Consider the following 18,779-nt stretch of genomic DNA (forward strand, 5'->3'; position numbering starts at 1 on the left):
TAACAACTGTATACTGTAACAAAAATAGCATGTTCAAGAGACTGTACACAAGCTTGCTCCATTAAACAACCGCCATATATATGAATAAGTAAATACAACATGTTCCTTTTGAGCTGCAAGCCTACGTTGATGCTACGCTAATGTCAATACGCTCCATTGTTTGCCTTTGATGGGAACATCACCATTACCAACATGGCTGCCATGTCTGTTCGCCTGCTCTAGTACTCGTCACTGGCTGGGTCAGTACAGATGGACTTCCCCAAGTCGTCACTGACTGATTCCTGTTTTGCTAACGACTGATGGAAACAAGTGTTGCATGGCTTGCCTGTGTTTGTTCGCGGTGGTAAATACACCAAGCTTCGGGCAGAGCAGAGGAGGTGCTCCTCAGGGAAAATAAATAAACAACATTGGTAGTCAATCTGGTGACCTAAGTGTGGTTGTGTTGGCTCCAAACTAAGTCTTGGTTCCCGTTCTCTAAGGCTGCTCATTTTTTTCGGTCGTCCTGGCCAATGAAGCCCATATCTCACTGAGTGGTGAAGGTTAGTGAGTTTTGGCAGCCTAAATGTTTTTTTTTTTTTTGGTCAGGGTTTGTTCAAGGTTGCAAAAGGTTGCCAAGATGTTTGCCAGAGATTCCCCCAAACCGAAATTCCTTTTTTATTGGCAGTGTGTCTCATGTGCAGTATCTCCTGTGCAGCGCCTGTGTGTGACGGAGTTTTTTTATGCCAATTGGCTGTCGCCAACCTTGCAATGCCGCAGAAGAAGATGACAAAGAAGAAAAGAGACAACAATGATGAAACAAGAGTAGAAGAAGATCTGATGGTCCAGATAAAATAACATTGAAGGAGTGATGCATTAATCTGGTCGGCTATGAAATGATGACAGACTGAGGATGACGGATGGATGGCCCGGCCAATGACGAATGATGAATGAGGGACCAGCAAAATTTACTGATGCGCCCACTTATGCTTTTCTTTACATGTATAAATGTGTACAGATCATTCCAGACGCGTTTTAATAGTTGAAGCTGGCTGCAACAAATTTTACTCCCGACAGGATGACAGAAAAATGCTGACGCCATTGAATGCCAGTCTTCTGGCCACAGCTATAATTGGAAATGATTACCGGTAGTTGTAGAAACAGTCCCATAGCCAACATGGTCAAAGTTACATCAGCAAGCATGACTCTGAAGGCCCTGGATTCACATGGCAGCACACAGGCTGAAATTTGATAGGACAATAAAAAACCACAAACACACACAAAAAAAAAAAAAAAAAAAAAAAAACATCCTAATATACCATGAAGAAATAGTGCAACCAATAGGAACGCTTTGAAACGAAGACAATAGACTTTGAAAATAATCACAACTTAGGTGAAATGTCACGTTGTCATAGCCATCCATCCACCCATTTTCTTTCCAATTGTCATCCGGGTTTCACGCCAGGTGACAAGCGAAAAAAACCCAGAGATGGGCACTTGACCCTATTTTGCCGGTCCGTCCTCCACACTGCTCACTACAAACTAAAACTCACAATGCACCTTATTTTGATTAGATGAATTTTTTAAACTAATCTGCAACACATTTTTAGTGATCTAGGATGCCTGAAAGCAAGGCCCACTCTGCGGAACCAATGCATTTCTTGTGCCTTTCACTTGATGGTAATGCAACAGAAAGCAGTTAAAGAAAGATTATGTTGTGAAGTTTAAATTCGTAGACACCTCCCTAAAAAGCTGTACCGTAATGAAATATATTTTTTAAAACACTGCTTGATTTTTTTTTGAGGAACACACAACAATCTTAACGTGTTGCCCTGCCACAACTCTTGCCTCTTCTCATGCACTGACCAAAGGAAATATCGCAGAATCCCTTTGTAGACGTGAGGGTTGATCGTCTGGCTCACGTTAACTTAACCATCAACCAATAAAAACTGTCGGTTGCAGTTTTGATTCAAGAATACATCTTTTTTGGACAGCATTCCTGAAACTTTTCTGGTGCACACTGTATGCCGCAAATAGACATTTGTTCAATTTAGTCACAGCAGTCAAACTAGTACAAATTTCGTAAAGGTTGATTAGGTCGTCTGCAAAGAGACAGAGGGAAATGAAGAGCTCCAACTCGGGGTATTACATTTTTATGCAGCAGCAGGGGATACACGAGACAAATTTGAAACATGTGCAAGTGTGAAGCATCTAAAAATATAACCCTGAGTTCGGAAAGGCCATCGTAACTCCAGTTCAGCTTACACAAAGCCAAACCACATAAGCAGAATACCCACTTAGTCTTTTTCCATTGGCCTTCATTGTCATTTAGGGTGACTTGTGATGCAAGTTCATCCAATCTTTTCGCTGCTTCCCTACACATCCAATTAGAACTGCTCCACTTTGTTAGATCTGTCACTGTTGCTTTAAACACTTGTAATTTTCCTCTTGCAGTCGATGACAACTATTAAGGGAGAGCATCTCTTTCATTTGACGTCAAAAGCAACTCCGGTCTGCGCTTCCCATTCCAAACTTATTTCCTGTATTATGCAAACACTCATAACATGGGAAGATGAGAGAGCATCCAGCTATTAAAAGTCAGAATTACAGCCGTAACATCAAGGACTGTCACAAGCTCACAAAAATGTTAGCAGTCTAATGTTTTGAGGAAAGTACACTCCAAATGGCGCTCAAAAACTGAGGTGCGAGGTGTTTTTTGCAAGGGTTTGGCATACTGCCCAGACTCCAGCAGAATTGCATGAATTAACATTCTAACGGTTATTAAAATCTGCATGTGTTTATGTTGTAATTTTAGTTTAAAAAAAAAAAAAACACCTGTACCGTAAATAAAGCTTTTATCATGGCCACAGCTTCATCCTGGAACAGATTATTGAATAAATGTCCCTATTCAACATGGGAAAATTTGTTTTGAGATTTGAACAAAGAAACAGTTGACCAGCATCCCGGAGGTTTCACTCTGTATGTGTTTTGTTATTGACAATATTCATCCAGAATACACAAATTAACCGTAGCAAGACACCATCAATCAGATGAAAACAAACTGGCAAAGTATTTTCATGCATATTCATAAATGGGAATCAACCAGGTTCTAAGTAGGCAATGAGGCTAAACAATGGTAGTTATTAAGTCATTTTTTAAAATGCAGACAATAAAAGAGAGAATCAACTGTTTTATGCGGGCCTTAAGTACTCACCTCAAGGAAGGTTAAGTCTTCCTTCTCTTTTTTTTATGAAGTGCCATTTAGACATGGGCTGATAACAACGCCGACAACCCCCCCCCCCAAAAAAAAAAACAGAAACAGACTGGGAGGACAAAGGGAGGAGGTGGGATGGACGGAAGATAGCGTTACAGGCAAGAGCGCCTTTGCATTGTCCTTTTCAATGTGCAGGTGCCAGCACGTCCCCCAAGGACAAAATATTTCTAAAAATGAATTCTAAAAATAAGTCACCACTGATGGAACACTGACTTGGGTAAGAATAATTGAAACAAAAGAAGAAGGTTTGCATTTCCTTTTTTCAATTTAACATGGTACTCCTCTCTTTATGTACCAAATATTCTATATTTTGTTTAAAAATAAAATTGTGTTCAATGTGAAAACATTCTGTTTTTTATTTACTCAAATATTTCTAAAAAGGACAATTTAGAGCTCTAATTTTAAAACTGTGATACTGCAATATTTTTGCTCACAGTTATCATGCCGTCAGAAACTAAGGCTGTATTCAGACTACAGATATTATGCCTCAATTTGGATTTTTGGGTGAAATCCAATTTTTTGTGTCGTCGTTCACTTTACATATACAGTATATTGCGTCCTCAGTCTGTCTGCTGTGTGAGCCAAATCCGTCCCCAAAGTGACCTGTATGCTTAGAGGAGACGACACCACTCACAACATAGTGTTTACGGAAGTAAATACGGCCCAGCGTGTAAGAGCTCATCTTTTTATCATGTCTATAGAGGAGCGATGCAGGAGGAGGTAGAAATATTTTGGACAAATGAGCCAGAGCTTTCCAATCCCATTTCATGGAGACATCTACTAAAGATGATGTCACATCATTGCCGCACACAATGAATGAACACACACAATGAATGAACGGTCTGCGTAGCTGAATTGCTACTATCACCACAAATGTCCGCTTTGTGCTTCATGTTTTAAGTGGGATTCAACTAAAGTCAAACATAAAGTCAATACTGTTACTCAGAACAACTTTGCAGATTCATGGACAATTGTCAATCTCCTTTTGCAAGTCCCAAACAGTCTCCCTCGGCTGTGCGGAGGCTTTTGATGACGTTTAGGTCGGATATATGCGACCTGTCCATTCAGTCTGCGGGCACATGGCAAAAAATCTGATAAGTATCCGATCTAGGACCACATATGAAAGTGACCCATGCTGAATTGAGTTGTTCAGATTATCATTAGAAAAAAAAAAATCCGACACAGGTCACATACGGGCAAAACAAATCTGATTTGGGTCACATTTGCCTGCGGTCTAAATTTAGCCTAATATTATCCCATGTCTATTGCCATTGTCATTTCGCAGCAACGAATCATCTATGATCCAATTATTTAGTCCAATCACTGGCAAACAGACGTGTTACCACTGTTGCCCAACATTCTTCAAGAGCTGAATTGAAACCATGCACACTGTCAGTGCCAGGGAGAGGAGTAATTTAGCTGCACTTGGACAACCCACAGCCACTAAGCAGCACTAAGTGCTACCACCGGTGTGAGAAAGAAGGAGAGGTCAAAGTAAATGGAAGGCTTGTATGGCAAAAGAGGCCATGATCGCAAAATGATGGCTACTTAGGCTCAAACGGTCTGAAGCTGCACCAGGAGAGAAGATGGCAGGGAAGAGATCAGAAACTGAATAGTGAAGTCCAAGATGTTAAGCAGAGAGACATGAACGGTGAAAATGTGCAACAGAGTGAAAGGGAGCCATAACGACTCTGTCTGAGATCTGTGTTGCTATATTAAATACACGTCAATGTATGTGGCTGTTGGTGCTCCTGCAAATACATCAGGTGGTGGAGGGGGTTTGCACCTAGCTTGATTAAACCCATCTATCACTCAAGTCTCCTGAATCGATGGGATGCATTGACAGTGTCAGTGCAGAAGAATGGAAGTATAATACGGTAACATCCACCGTGCAAGTTCAAGGAAAAGCATCAAACCAGGAATGCATCAACCATCCGTCACACGAAGTGCATGCCTCACGACAACAGTGACTCCACATCGTTGAAACTACTGAAGAAAAAAAGAGTGAAAAGAGTCTGCTGCAGTGTGTAAATATACGCAGTCAGTTAATTAAACTGTATGTGCAATTAGCATTCAAATATGATCGGTCATGCCGTATGGGGCTCATCAAGCAGATCCCAGATTGAAGTGCTTCAAACCAAGCCCATCTGGAGACTCCCTTCCCTGGGATTAGCCTCCCATGCTTGAGAAGGAGGGAACATATTCCGCAGTTCCACAGCTGCCACATCCTCAGCCCAGCCGTCCAGGTGCTTGTTAAATAAGCCTCAGCCTGGGGAGTCAAAAGGATATGGAAGCAGTCTGGTGCTGCAGAGGGAGACGCGAGCAAACGCGGGGAGAGAACAAAGTTGGAGAGCAAAGTGAGAGTGGGAGGGGATAATTGGGCATCTGGTAAACTACATGTCTGTGGTGAGAGGTGAAAGTGTTGCTGTACAAACAAACATCAAAGGCAGATTTAATTGAGTTGATCCCTTTTGTAAGCGTTGGCGCCTGCTGCCTCTTATGTTGAATGGAAAACTACAAAAAAAATCGAGGCAAATCTTTCAATGTAAGGAAAGTACCATTTGCCCCATTCAGCAAATTTATCTGGGCATTGCCTTGACTCGACAATCTGTTGTGTCTCGATCATTCCCCTCCATACAACTGGCAAAAACAATGACAAACTGAGATTCTGGTAAATTCTGATCAGACTTGCATTTCTTCTTGTGTAGACGGTATCGCGATAGCTGCTTCGTAGCTGCCGGTGTCGTACCTAAACAGAATGGAGCCGAGAGTGAAAGTTGGAGCTAGCTACTAGTGTTTACTGAATGGGTGGCAACAATGGAAAAATGGCACTCTTATGAGGGTGACAGCTTGCAGCACCATATTGAAAAAAACAAAAAAACAAATTATGACCTACTTCATTTTTGGAACGGTGAACTTGGTTCAAAATTTTGAATGACGAATTATGAACTGAACGTTTGAACCCATTCTTGTAAAAAATAAAGACTGGTAGCTTGTTATTTTCATGTATAACTGGTACAAAGGCCCCTTTGGCTTTATTTCTGAGAAATCCACCTATAATTTGTATCCAGCAATATATGATTATTTCAATTGTTTCTCAAATTATCTTCCTGTTAGCAGCACTAAAATCTTGCAGAGGTTGGAGCATGGATTACAGACTACGTCACAAACCGGCCGCAGTACGTGAGGGTACAGAGCTGTGAGTCGGACAGGCTTCTCTGCAGCACTGGAGCGCCGCAGGGGACTGTTCTGGCTCCATTCCTGTTCATCCTCTGCACCTCGGACTTCAGACACACCACTCCAAACTGCCACCTTCAGAAGTTCTCCGATGACTCTGCGATTGTAGGCCTCATTACAGAGGGAGACGATCGGGAGTACAAGGGACTGACGAAGGACTTTGTGGACTGATGCCAGCAGAATCTCCTCCAGATCAACCCTAGAAAAACTAAGGAGTTGGTTGTGGATTTCTGCAGGAAACAGTCCTCACCTGCACCGATGAACATCCAGGGTATGGACATAGAGAGGGTGACCTCCTACAAGTACCTAGGTGTTCTTCTCAACAATAAACTGGACTGGTCTACTAACACAGACACCCTGATTAGGAAAGGACAGAGCCAACTCTTCCTACTCAGGAAACTGAGGTCTTTTGGGGTTCAGGGGTCACTCCTTAAGACTTTCTATAACTCTGTGGTGGCCTCGGCCATCCATTATGGCATTGTCTGCTGGTCGGGCGGCATCTCGTCCCGGGACAGAAAGAGACTGGAGCGACTGGTCAGGAGGGCCAGTTCTGTCCTAGGCTGCTCCCTAGACACTCTGGAGGAGGTGGGCAACAGGAGGATGCTAGCTAAGCTAAAAGCTATGATGGACAGTCCCTCCCACCCCCTCCAGCCCGCCCTGACAGCACTAGATAGCTCCTTCAGCCAGAGACTGTTACACCCGCGCTGCAAGAAAGAGAGATACCGCCGCTCGTTCCTACCGACTGCTGTCAGGCTGCTGAATAAAAAATAAAATGATGTGAAAAACAATAGTAAATAGCACAGCCACCTTATCTATATCTATATTTATATTGCACTTAATTGAACGGTGTACATTTATTTGTGAATGCAAATACTTTGTTTTCTTCTTTCTTCTTTCTACCCACAATCTTGCTGCTGTAGACTGTAAATTTCCCCAGTGTGGGACAAATAAATGATATCTTCTCTTATCTTATCTTTTCTCACCACACATTGCATCTCAGATGGAACTGCTTCATCTTAAATGTATTGTATGACTGGCAGTGTATCGAAAATGCCTCAGAGGTGATGATGCACATCTTAGTTGACAGCTGACTGAGCTGACCCTACGTACTTACCAATATGAATTTTGAACTTTGGTGAAGAATTTTGAACTTCAAGTGTATTGATTTCACTTGAGACTTCAGCTACTTCTGCTGTCTTGTCTCCAATACTATTGAAATAAAGTTTATTTTTCTTCATTTAAACAATAATGAGGATGAGGAGCTTTGATTTGTTCCCTGACTTCAGCTCCCTCAAACACTGTGTTGAAGAAACCGATACAAATGTGTCAAATTGCTTTCAAGGGAGCGTCAGTCAAAAAAGCATCACTCAATATTTTTACGAGAACTAACCACACCAAGTTACATCAGATCTGCGTAAAAAAGTAATTGCGGAGCAAACACGGTCAAATCAGTCAGACAGACTGTTGCGACTGCATCATTTATTAGGCCTAACAAGAAAGCTCGAGGGTGTCACACGTACCAATCGAAGCACACGAAGACTGTCTAGGGAGGCTTGACGGTGTTTACTGAAGGGTCAACACCCACAGGAGATGAGCTCACAGGAAGGTCAACCGCACACATTACTCTTGTTTCTCTCATATAACCATCAATCACCATTGCTAATTCAAATCTAATGCTTGCAAGTCAGGCAATTACGCAGGCTTAATTATAAGTAATGTCAGCGAAAGTTTAAAGTCACATCGAGACATGTCACAAAATGAATCCTGAACCAATTCAGGCAGAAACATGACAGCTTACAACATGTTTCACCCTGGCTTTGTATAACGGCTCGGTAAGTATTGAAACAAACAAGCCACAGTTTCACATTCAAGATGCAGTGGTGGTAAAAATATGCTCAAGAAAGGTCCACTGAGCCACCAAGTCCCACGGATAAACAAACATTTTGAGAAGTCTGACAAAAGCTCTAATTTCGGAATTTTAAAGACTTCTTTTGCCCGGGAAAGTCATGGGGTGGCATAACCCTCATGCATAAATCATGCAATCATCATCAATGCATATTCAGGGAGGTGCCATCACTCTGCTTCTCTCTGGGGGATAAGGAGCTTGTGACAAAAAAAAAAAAAAAAAAAAAAGATGATTACATCTTTTTTTTTTTTTTCGGGGGTGGGGCGGTGGCTTTACAGCACTGACAAAACAACTGAAAACAAATCTCTGATATCAGAGCCCTCCACCTGCAGCAAGGAAGTCTAAAGTTTCCATTTGCATCCTGGTATGGGAAATTTTCTGATGCAATGTGAAGGAATTCAAAGGTAATGGCTGAAGCGTGTTTTCAATAATTGGCTTCCCACTATTAAATATGACTCAGCCTGTTTAATACACCATCTCCATTGGAAAGTGTTAGATAAGTGAGAGGAAGGAGGGAATAAATGCTGCAACATAAATTATCCACCAAGCTAAAACCGAAAAGCATGTGCCTACGCTAGAATGAGTGGGCAGAGATTAGTAATTCTTAGATTTTGCGCACAACTTGATTAGGCTGTATTGACTGCCCGTGTCCTCATGACAACATGAGAGCAATGCATTACTGTAACTCGGAACGGATGCTATATTTTCAGATGATAGGTTGCCGGTTGAACCAAGCAAACATCCTTCCCTGGTGAGATGTATCATCTGTTTCAGGGTGTCACTTTGAATGGCTGCTCGGCTCACGGTTCTTTGAGCCACTTTCAATACGCTCCCCATCCATTTCTCGGGAGCTGTGAATTTGTCATCGAGCTATCACATGCATTTGCAAACTGATGTGTCTTTGGGACTGCTGTTACAGGAGGTGGAACACAATCCATTGCTGGACGCTGGTTGCCTTAAGATGTGTATTTGGAAACTTTTTTTTTTTCAGTAGTGATCTGTCGGCACAATAAATAAAATTAAGGCTAGTAGCTCTCTTGAAGTAAGAGTCACAAAGAGCCAAAGGACAAGCAAACCCCTCATGCCAAGTTAATTTTTTTCATGCTTTCTGAACTGGAATCTCGTGTGACAAAATGTCTTGCGTGATGTCACTCATGAACTGTTATTCAAACACCAAAATGTTGCGCAATTTTTAGACAGACAAATTACAACTTGCACAACCTTTAAGCTTCCGCAATATATTTGAAATACAAAAACCTAATGCTACTGATCACTGGCAGGCAGTTTATATCCAATTATTGGGCAAATTTATTATTATTGATTTTTAAAAAAGAGTTGAAAGAGTGTGACCGTGCCCCCCAACGGGGGACCCCATCTTCAGTCAAAGAATAGAATAGATACGTTTCCTAGAGGTCTTTCCATCTGGACACCTGATGGCCTAACAGCTGTCAGTCACAAAAGTGCCAGTGCAGGTAGCAAAGGCAAAGAGTATTTAGTAACCCGAGTCTTGATATGAACCGACATAAATCTCCTGGGTTGGAAATTTGGAAACTGACCGCAACAAGAGTAAGGCCTGTTGGCACGTTAGCAAAATTATGCACATGACTGACGCAATGCCACAGTCTGTCACAGGCTGTTAGGTCAGTTCATTAACCTTTTGATTTTAGCACAGATCTGACCAGATGTGCAACAGCAGACTCTGCAAATTAGCACCATATGCTCAAATGCAAACCTAAACTGTTTCTGTAGCATTTTTTTTTTTTTAATCCATCCATCCAATTTCTAATACGCTTTTCCTCACGAGGGTCGCGGGCGTGCCGGAGCCTGTACCAGCCGTCTTCAGGCAGTAGGCAGGCTAGGATACACCCTGAACTGGCTGCCAGTCAATCGCAGAGCACACAATGACACACAACCATTCGCGCTCACAATCCCACTTAGGGACAAGTTGGAGTGTTCCATTAACCTGTCATGCATGTTTTAGGAATGCGGGAGGACCCGGAGAAAACCCACACAGGCACGGGGAGAACATGCAAACTCCACACAGGAAGGCCCGAGCCGCAATCGAACCCCGCACCTCTGCACTTTGAGGTGGAGTGTGTGTGTGTGTGTGTGTGTGTGTGTGTGTGTGTGTGTGTGTGTGTGTGTGTGTGTGTGTGTGTGTGTGTGTGTGTGGAGTTTGCATGTTCTACCTGTGTTGGCGAGGGTTTTCTCGCCTATAGCCCATAAACTCCAAATGCAGGTATGAATTATCTATGCAGACTGTGCCCTGCCACTGACTGGTGGCTACTCCAGGGTATAATCTGCCTTTTGGCCAATTTCAGTTCGGTAAAAACTCCAGTTCACCCATGATCCTAAACAAAAGAAGCGGTACAAAAAGGATGGGTGAATGATTTGTGCATGATTTTAATCCACTAAATTTAAGTAGCGAAAGGGATTGCAGTAAATCAGGTTGGTGTCTGGCAAAATTTAGTCAAGTGCCCCGAACAATGTGAGTGAACTGACATTGGTCTTGTGTCTAGCTACTCATAATCAGGCTAGTAATTAACTTTATTTGCAGAGTGTATTCCCTATCCTAATTGAAAAAGAATTCGGATGAGACACAGCTCTACAACTGTGGTTGATGCCACTGTAACGTTCATTCAACAGTAAATCAGAGAGCAATAAGACTACAGCAAAAATGAAACGTGTGCAATGCTGCTAGCTATGTTGAAAATACAAACTGTGAAACTTCAGTAGCTTGTTTGACCACCTGAGAAGTCCTGACCAAGTTTGACGACACTTTGGCTTATGAGATGACCAGGAAGCTCAACCACTTAGAACCAGAATCACTTCCTACTGTGTAGCCAACTTGCCGTGGACTGCCAGAGAGGAAAAGCAATGTCCACATGAAGTGAAGTTGGGATGAGATGAGGTTAGCTGTTGCGAGGCTGAGGAGATCATATACAAAAATTCCATCCTCCGTGGCAAACAGATGCAAGGATTGGGCAGATCTCATTCCAGCCATATACCTCAAAGACATGCTGGGGTTTCATATTTTAAGGCTGATCCAGTTTTTTTTTTTTTTTTTTTTTTGCACATTTAACATTCTGTGACAATAGAAACTGGGTCAAACTAGCACTCTCATATTCCAGTCATTTCCATGAGTGAACCTTTGAACATTTCCATTGTAGTCTCGAGTGCTGGAAAGAGGAGAGGACTTCAATTCAGTAAGTGGAATTTGGAGACTGTCCTCCCCACCACCACCAGCAAGAAGTGGAAGTAGTTATACCACTTACACAACTGTGATATGCTAATAGAGGAGGGTCGGAGAGTAATAAGCATTAATTTTGCCCTAAGACTCCCTGAAAGGCAGATTATCAAAACTAGAATCTAAAAATTACAACAAAACTGTGCTGTCCTCAACACTGAAGTAAAATACAAGAAATAATCAAGAAGAACCCTGAGAATGCAATATGCGATCAGGGGTGCCCCAAAGTAATTTACTTATAATGACCCAGCATGTGAATAATGTATCAAGGACATGAAATGGTGAATAAAGAATTTAAATGATTTTACTGCAGCTTCAACAAACTCTCCCAAGAGATGTGACATTACACAGAGCCATATGGTCCATGCAGCTCGCAGAGTAATAAAATCCATAATAAACTGCTGACAGCAGTAAATATTACATGTAGTTTAGTTGCTGGCTTTCCCACTGAGGAGACGATGACTTTGTCATAGAACCACTTTTATCTTTTAAAATCTTAACGAGATTTCTCTAACTTGGTGAATGGGTTAGGGGTAGGGGCATCAAATGAAAAGAACGAATAGGACAATAAATAAATAAATAAATAAATAAATTATTGACCACAGGCAGTTATTTGGATGCCACACAGACACACCTGGATCAGGTTGCAGTGAACTCACTTCAGAAAGGATGATTACCAATCACTATTATTTTACTGCGCATTCATGGACAATGGTGGCATTTTATAGTCTGTCAGTCAGACAAGGGCACGATCCTGTCCAACCCTTCGCCACCTCTGCAAAAGTTTGCCAAACAGTAAAGATTACATGCTGTATAACCTACCCGAAGCTGCTCTGGGGGGCAGAACAATGATCATTACAAATCTTAATGGGGATAAAATGTCATCTCTGCATTAAGGGGAGACACGCAGGGCACACCTTTTGTCTTTTTGAACAAATAAATGAGTAATGAGTAATGTTATGAATTTAAAATTATTTTCTCCCCAAAAAGATAAAAATTTTAATTTTTTTTTAACTCATCGGTCAACCTCTGGGTTATTTTTTTTTTAATTCAATAACACTCAGACCTTAACAGTTTTGAATACTATATATATGTGTGCGCGCGCGTGTGTGTGTGTGTGTGTGTGTGTGTGTGTGCGCGCGTGTGTGTGTGTGTGTGTGTGTGTGTGTGTGTATAAACACACACACACACACGCGCGCACACACACACACACATACACACACACACACACACACACACACACACACACACACACACACACACACGCACAGAAAGAGAGAGAGGATATTTAACCACTTTGGTGTCTCTGTGGTGTCTACAAGTGCCAACATAAGCGTACCTTCATTAACTTCGGACTACTTAATCTCAGTGAAGTCAGCCTGCAACAATGTTCCCCCACTCGCTTATATATTTGATTGACGGTTTAGTGGAGAGATGGAAGCAAAAGTTTTTCTTCCATTAATCCTTGATTGTGTCACTCAGTGATGAGTTTGTCTCACGGATGACTCGGTTAAAACGGCAACATCATACGTATCTCCTTAATGCGATCATACAAGTTCTTTGTTTCGTCCCTCAGTCAACCCTGGAGGACTTCAAGTTAAGAGTTTGGTTCTTGCTTGCATATTCAGGGTGGAGGCAACCATCTTGCATCCTCCCAACTAGGTAGACATAGCCATACAGTTTAAGAGGCAATCCTTGTGACGGTTTTCCAAGCAATGAAATGTCTTGGTGCTCTCTGATGTTTTTTTTTTTTTAAAGAAAAACTGCAGACACCTTTATCCACCTTTTATGAAAACGTACTTTTCAGTCTACCTGACTCTCCAGGGTGTTCAGCAGAATATCAGAGAGCTTTCCCGGTCTCAACACATAGCGCCAAGGGGTTTGCTAACAATGCATGTATCAAATGTGGGTACAGCGTACAAATGTGATGCCTCTGCTGCAGCATTTTCTTATCCGATCTGACTAGCGGAGAATCCCTAAATATTTGCTCTTCACATTACGATTAAAACGCAGCTCGTCCTCTTGCGGAGATCTGCGCTTTGGTTGGCTGAATCCCTTCCTGGTATCAGCTCTAATAAGCAGCAAGTTAATCGAGAGCACAGACCAACACGGATTCCCCTGGGGAGAAGCAAAGGCGTGCGGCTGACTGTGGTGCTGACAGCCACGGAGCAATAAGCACACTGCGGCCCAGTGCAAGGACTCAGTAAACCATGACGGTGTCATTTCTTTTAATAGGGCTTCTTTCTCTCAAGCAGTCCGTTTCCTCATTCCGCGCTCTTCTTTTGATGGGACTTCTTTCCCCTCTATTGTAGGGACAGCGAACAGCCTCATTTCCAGGTTTCGTTTGCTTCATTCCTTAAATCCCAGAACCCATCAGGCTATTTTAAATGCTATACACAGGGATGCAGCTGTTGCCAAGGACCTCAGTGGAGTGTGTGGAACTTTAATTGGTTTGCTTAACCTTCAAAATACAATGAGGAGGCCTTAATGAAGGCTCATGATTCAAGGCCATGTAATAAGATGAAGACGGCATTTCACCCATCGGTGCAGGCACGCACATCCGAAGAGATGCTCTGAGGAAAACAACTGCATCGGATACTTAACACAACACTGGGAGCCTGTTGTCAGATAGGTGTATGGTCCCTATTATAACTTTAGGCTATTGTACTCTGGGGAAGTGATTTTCAACAAAAAAACATTCCAGCAGCCCAGTGGCATGGAGCTGATCATTTCAATACTGGACGCCAGAAGGGAAATGCATTTTGGCATGTGACATTTCACAACATAGAGATGTGTAGTCAGCAGCTTCTTAGCAAAATCTGCATTTTTTTTTTTTTTGGGGGTAACATTCACTTGTGGCCCGAAGCCAAGCTACATTCCATGTTTTGACAAAAGGCTTTCAGACAGACAACATATCTGGCACCCTGATAAGACACAGCATAGGACCAAAGGAAACTTATCAGCACCACGGGGGCCACTTTTTCCCAGAAAGCTGAATTGGCTTGTGTGAGTATGAAGGGGAGTGTGTGTATGTTTGGGTTGTGCATCTTTGATGACTATTTTTAATGAACTAGCACACTTCTCGGATATCGCTGTGTCAGAGTATTGTCTGCCTTTCAAGGGCCTCTGAATAAGTTATGATATTTGGAGAGATAATGAGATGGAGGAAAGGGATAGAGGACGAGAAAGGAGCTCAGATTGTCAGCAGGAAAGTCTCATCACGAAGTGACAGATGGAAGTTTGAGGCATTTTTCAAGGTCAAACTGATGAAATAATGGTTTTCATCTTTTCGATAATTCCCAAAGTGCTATACCCCAGTGGCACGTGGGCTCCCTTTTAGCTATCTGTGAAAGAAAAAAAAACAAAGCATAGTTTGGTCGTACTTCACTTTTGAATTCAATACAATTGCATTTATTTGCTTTAAAAAATCTTTTCACATTTTTTTATTTTACTTCACATTTATAAGTGAAGTCCAAGATGGCGCAAGAGTAGGCAGCTGTCTGCAAGTGCCCTCATGAGCCTTGCTTGGTGGTTGCACCTTCTCGGCAGCATGGGTATACCAGCACTGTTTTTGATTGGGAGGAATGTCGGTGCCATTTGACTGTCATTGCTGGACAGCTCTTGGGCGCTTGTGTATTTTTGCGCCTGTAATGGGCAGTATTTTACACAGCTCCGCTTTGGTCAGCTGAGAGATCGGTGCTGTTGGACGGTCTGCGGCTGGACTGATGCAAGGCTTGAGGAGCCGACGATGAGAAGAAAGGAGCGTCAGCGCAGAGTGCCGATGCGTATGTGGAACTGGGAGTCGCGGCTTGGAGTTGAAGCGGATTACGTGGGACAGATGTGAGCCAATCTCTTTTCATCAATGGACACTACAGCTTCGTGTTTGCTTTCAAAACTTAGCTTGTAGCAGACGTGTGCACATTTTCTCCATGACATCTCTGATCCACTGGTGAAAGATCACTTTAATCCTCTCCTCTTTCATCTGTAACTGCTTCCAACAACAAAGTGTATGCAGGAAAAGTGATTACGATTGCACGACTGTCTGTGTCTTATGTGTTGTGTTGTGTGATTTTGTTATTTTGACTTCAAGATGGCGCCGCGAGAGTGGCTGCCTTTCCAGCAGCTCCTATATTTTGTTCTTCTACTTCTTCCTTTCATAACTTTGCTGCTGTCATTTGGGAATTTCTCCATTGCGAGACTAATAAAGGTTTTCTTATCTTATCTTATTTAATCCTTACTCGTGATGTATTTTAAATCATTATTTAAGTACATTGTTTGCGTTTAAACTATACATATTATGACAGTGGCTTACAATAATAAAATCTTGGCCTACTATGCCACAATATTTTAATGATGGTCATTATAGCAGTCCTTCGAGCACAAAATATTTTTGTGAGGTGGTATCTGGGGGAACAATTTTGAGAACCACACAGCCTGGCAGTACTTTCAACTTGTCGGTTGCCAAAGTGCGGCATGTGGAGCACCAAAAATGAATGTCAAATGTAATTCATTGACTAATGATTATGCTTCTTAAAAGAATGCGTCCGTAGATGACAATGAACCTCGAAACAAAGACAGAATGTTTAGTCACAAAGTTGGGAGCCAATGTTTAGAATTCTTTGTATTCCTGCTGCCAAAGCCATGAGGGATGCTCTGAGGGCCAAAAAGTGACAATATGTCATTCGGGTGCTAATATTAACCATCCATCCATCCATCCATCCATCAAGTATCTAAGTTGTTTATCTTCACAAGGGTCATGGGCATACTCGAGCCTACCACAGCTGTTTTCACACTGTAGGTGGAGTACATCCTGAAATGGTTGCCAGCCAATCGCAGGGCACACAAAGACAAACAACCATTCACATACACAATTACACTTGGGGACAAATTAACCTACCATGCATGTTTTTGGAATGTGGGAGGAAATCAGAGTACCCGGAGAAAATCCACCCAGGCACGGTGAGCCGGAACCTAGAATCGAATTACGGGCCTCTGCACGATAAGGTGGAGGGGGTTAACTAGTCATCCACCCTAATTGAGCATCATTTAATCATCAAGAATCATACAGTATTTCATGTGGTGGTTTTGCAGTGGGAAATACCTGCCTCCCTTGTTGGCAGCAGCAAGGGGACCCCTCAGGATTTGGAGCTCAAAGAAAAAAAAATTGAGTTTGCACCTCACCACTTTGATGCTTCGAAGATATGGACGGAGAATATATGCGAATGAAGTGTGCCAGAACACAGATTACAAATAAATATACCGTATTTTCCACACTATAAAGCACTTCGGAGTATAAGGCCTATTTTAAAAATGTGTTCATATGTAGGGTGCACCGCAATATAAGGCGCATAGAAGAGAAGCCACAATATTGGCTGCAGTTGCATTATGCATTCACGAGATGGAGCTACGCTAAAGGGAATACAATACAACTTTATGTATAGGGTGCTTTGACAACCGCTGCAGCTGTAACAAGAAATCAGAATAGTGATCCATATATAAGGCGCATCGGATTATAAGGCTCATTGTCGGCTTTTGAGAAAATGAAATGCTTTGAGGTGCGCCTTACAGTGTGAAAAATACAGTTCTCAAACCGAAAAGTGCATTGGCTTTTAATTATGTGTAAGCTCTAGCGCTCTGTTGACAACAAAAACTCTGGTTAATTGTTCTTCACAAGCAGGTAATAGGAACTATCACAATGGAGAAACCTTGTCTCATAATAATGACAATGACTTCTCCTCTGACCAATCAACAGAAGGCTGTTTAGATACTTTTCTGCGACAGCAATAATAATGTTATGTTCTATATTTCAGCTTCAGAACAGGTGACGTTTGCTATCCACACTAGAGTGTGGACTAACTTTAAATACAGTAGGATCAGAAGAGGGTTATTTCCTTTTCAACAAGTTGATTTCCGCAGCCTTGTCTACAAAAGCATGACAGTGCCACATTTCAAGTGGTGGAATGACATAGTGGCATCTGCATTGTTATTTTAAGATGGAATAACATATGCTTGCCTGGTGTTGAGCCTTTGAACTGTGCAATCACTTCAGCATGAAATGTGGTAGGGGGGGAAAATGAGTAAGAGCAAATCAGATGAGTTTTCTTTTCCACTGTCACTTTTGGCTGTGCCCAGTTGCAAGGATTTACATTTTGAACGAGTTTAAATAGGGCGCCAAATCGCACTTGATATGACCCTTTTCCATTGTGGGCCTCAAGCAGGTTGGCTTCAACAATGTCTCTCAGACAGAAAACCAAGCATGACGACAATGTCTCTTGGCGTTCAGCCGCAATCTAAATAACGTCATTCATTGCGAAGGCGAGTTTCTCTTGAGTGTTTTTTTTGGTACTTTATGACCTCTGCCAAGCACATGTACATCATGGTTTCATGAGTGTGGATTTTGGTGCTCTTTCTACAGAACGAAAGAGGAGTGTGCTCTGGGGTCCACGTTGAGATGATTAATTGATGAAACAATAGTCAAATGACTTGCTCTTTCTTTTCATAAAACCATAAATCACTCAGAATCAAAGCATGCAGAACATCAAATGAATTACATTGAACTTCTTGACAAGTTATGCATTTTAGTCACTTCCAAGGCAGGTGGGGATCTGCCTGCTGCTTTCTGAAAATATCAAGTTACACCTTGAAAGAAGTCACATGAAGCAAAACTGCGGAATAGCACGACTGATCATAAGTCACCTTTATGCATGCATTCCTGAGATGAAGATTTGTTTTTTTAACCTCTGCTGAATATTAATGGGCAATGGACCGCTGTGCACCGTAAAGCCACAACAATGAGACTGCCAAAATTGGAAAACAGAGGTGAAGCATTGTCCCACCCTCGCAAAGCAGTCTCGTCAGGAAAAGATGGATTAACCACTGTTTGTTCGTTTGCCTTCCATAGCTTTTGCTAGAAAGTGTCACAGGTGCCCAGAGAGTGTTGTTTGTCGTTCCCGACACACAATGGTCCTCGCAGTGAGAGAGGCAGTCCAAGTGTGCGCTTTAAAACGAATTAGTTCAATTCCACTGATTGAACCCGTGCCCTGCTGCCCGCATGGCCAATTAAATATGTTGCTCTTTTGCTACAAACAACAAATTTGAGATTATATCTTCTCTCTGGTGAACACAGCAATTATTTCCTT

The sequence above is a fragment of the Hippocampus comes genome, unplaced genomic scaffold (assembly GCF_001891065.2).
Source record: "Hippocampus comes isolate QL1 unplaced genomic scaffold, H_comes_QL1_v1.1 scaffold9, whole genome shotgun sequence".
Classification (NCBI taxonomy): Eukaryota; Metazoa; Chordata; class Actinopteri; order Syngnathiformes; family Syngnathidae; genus Hippocampus; species Hippocampus comes.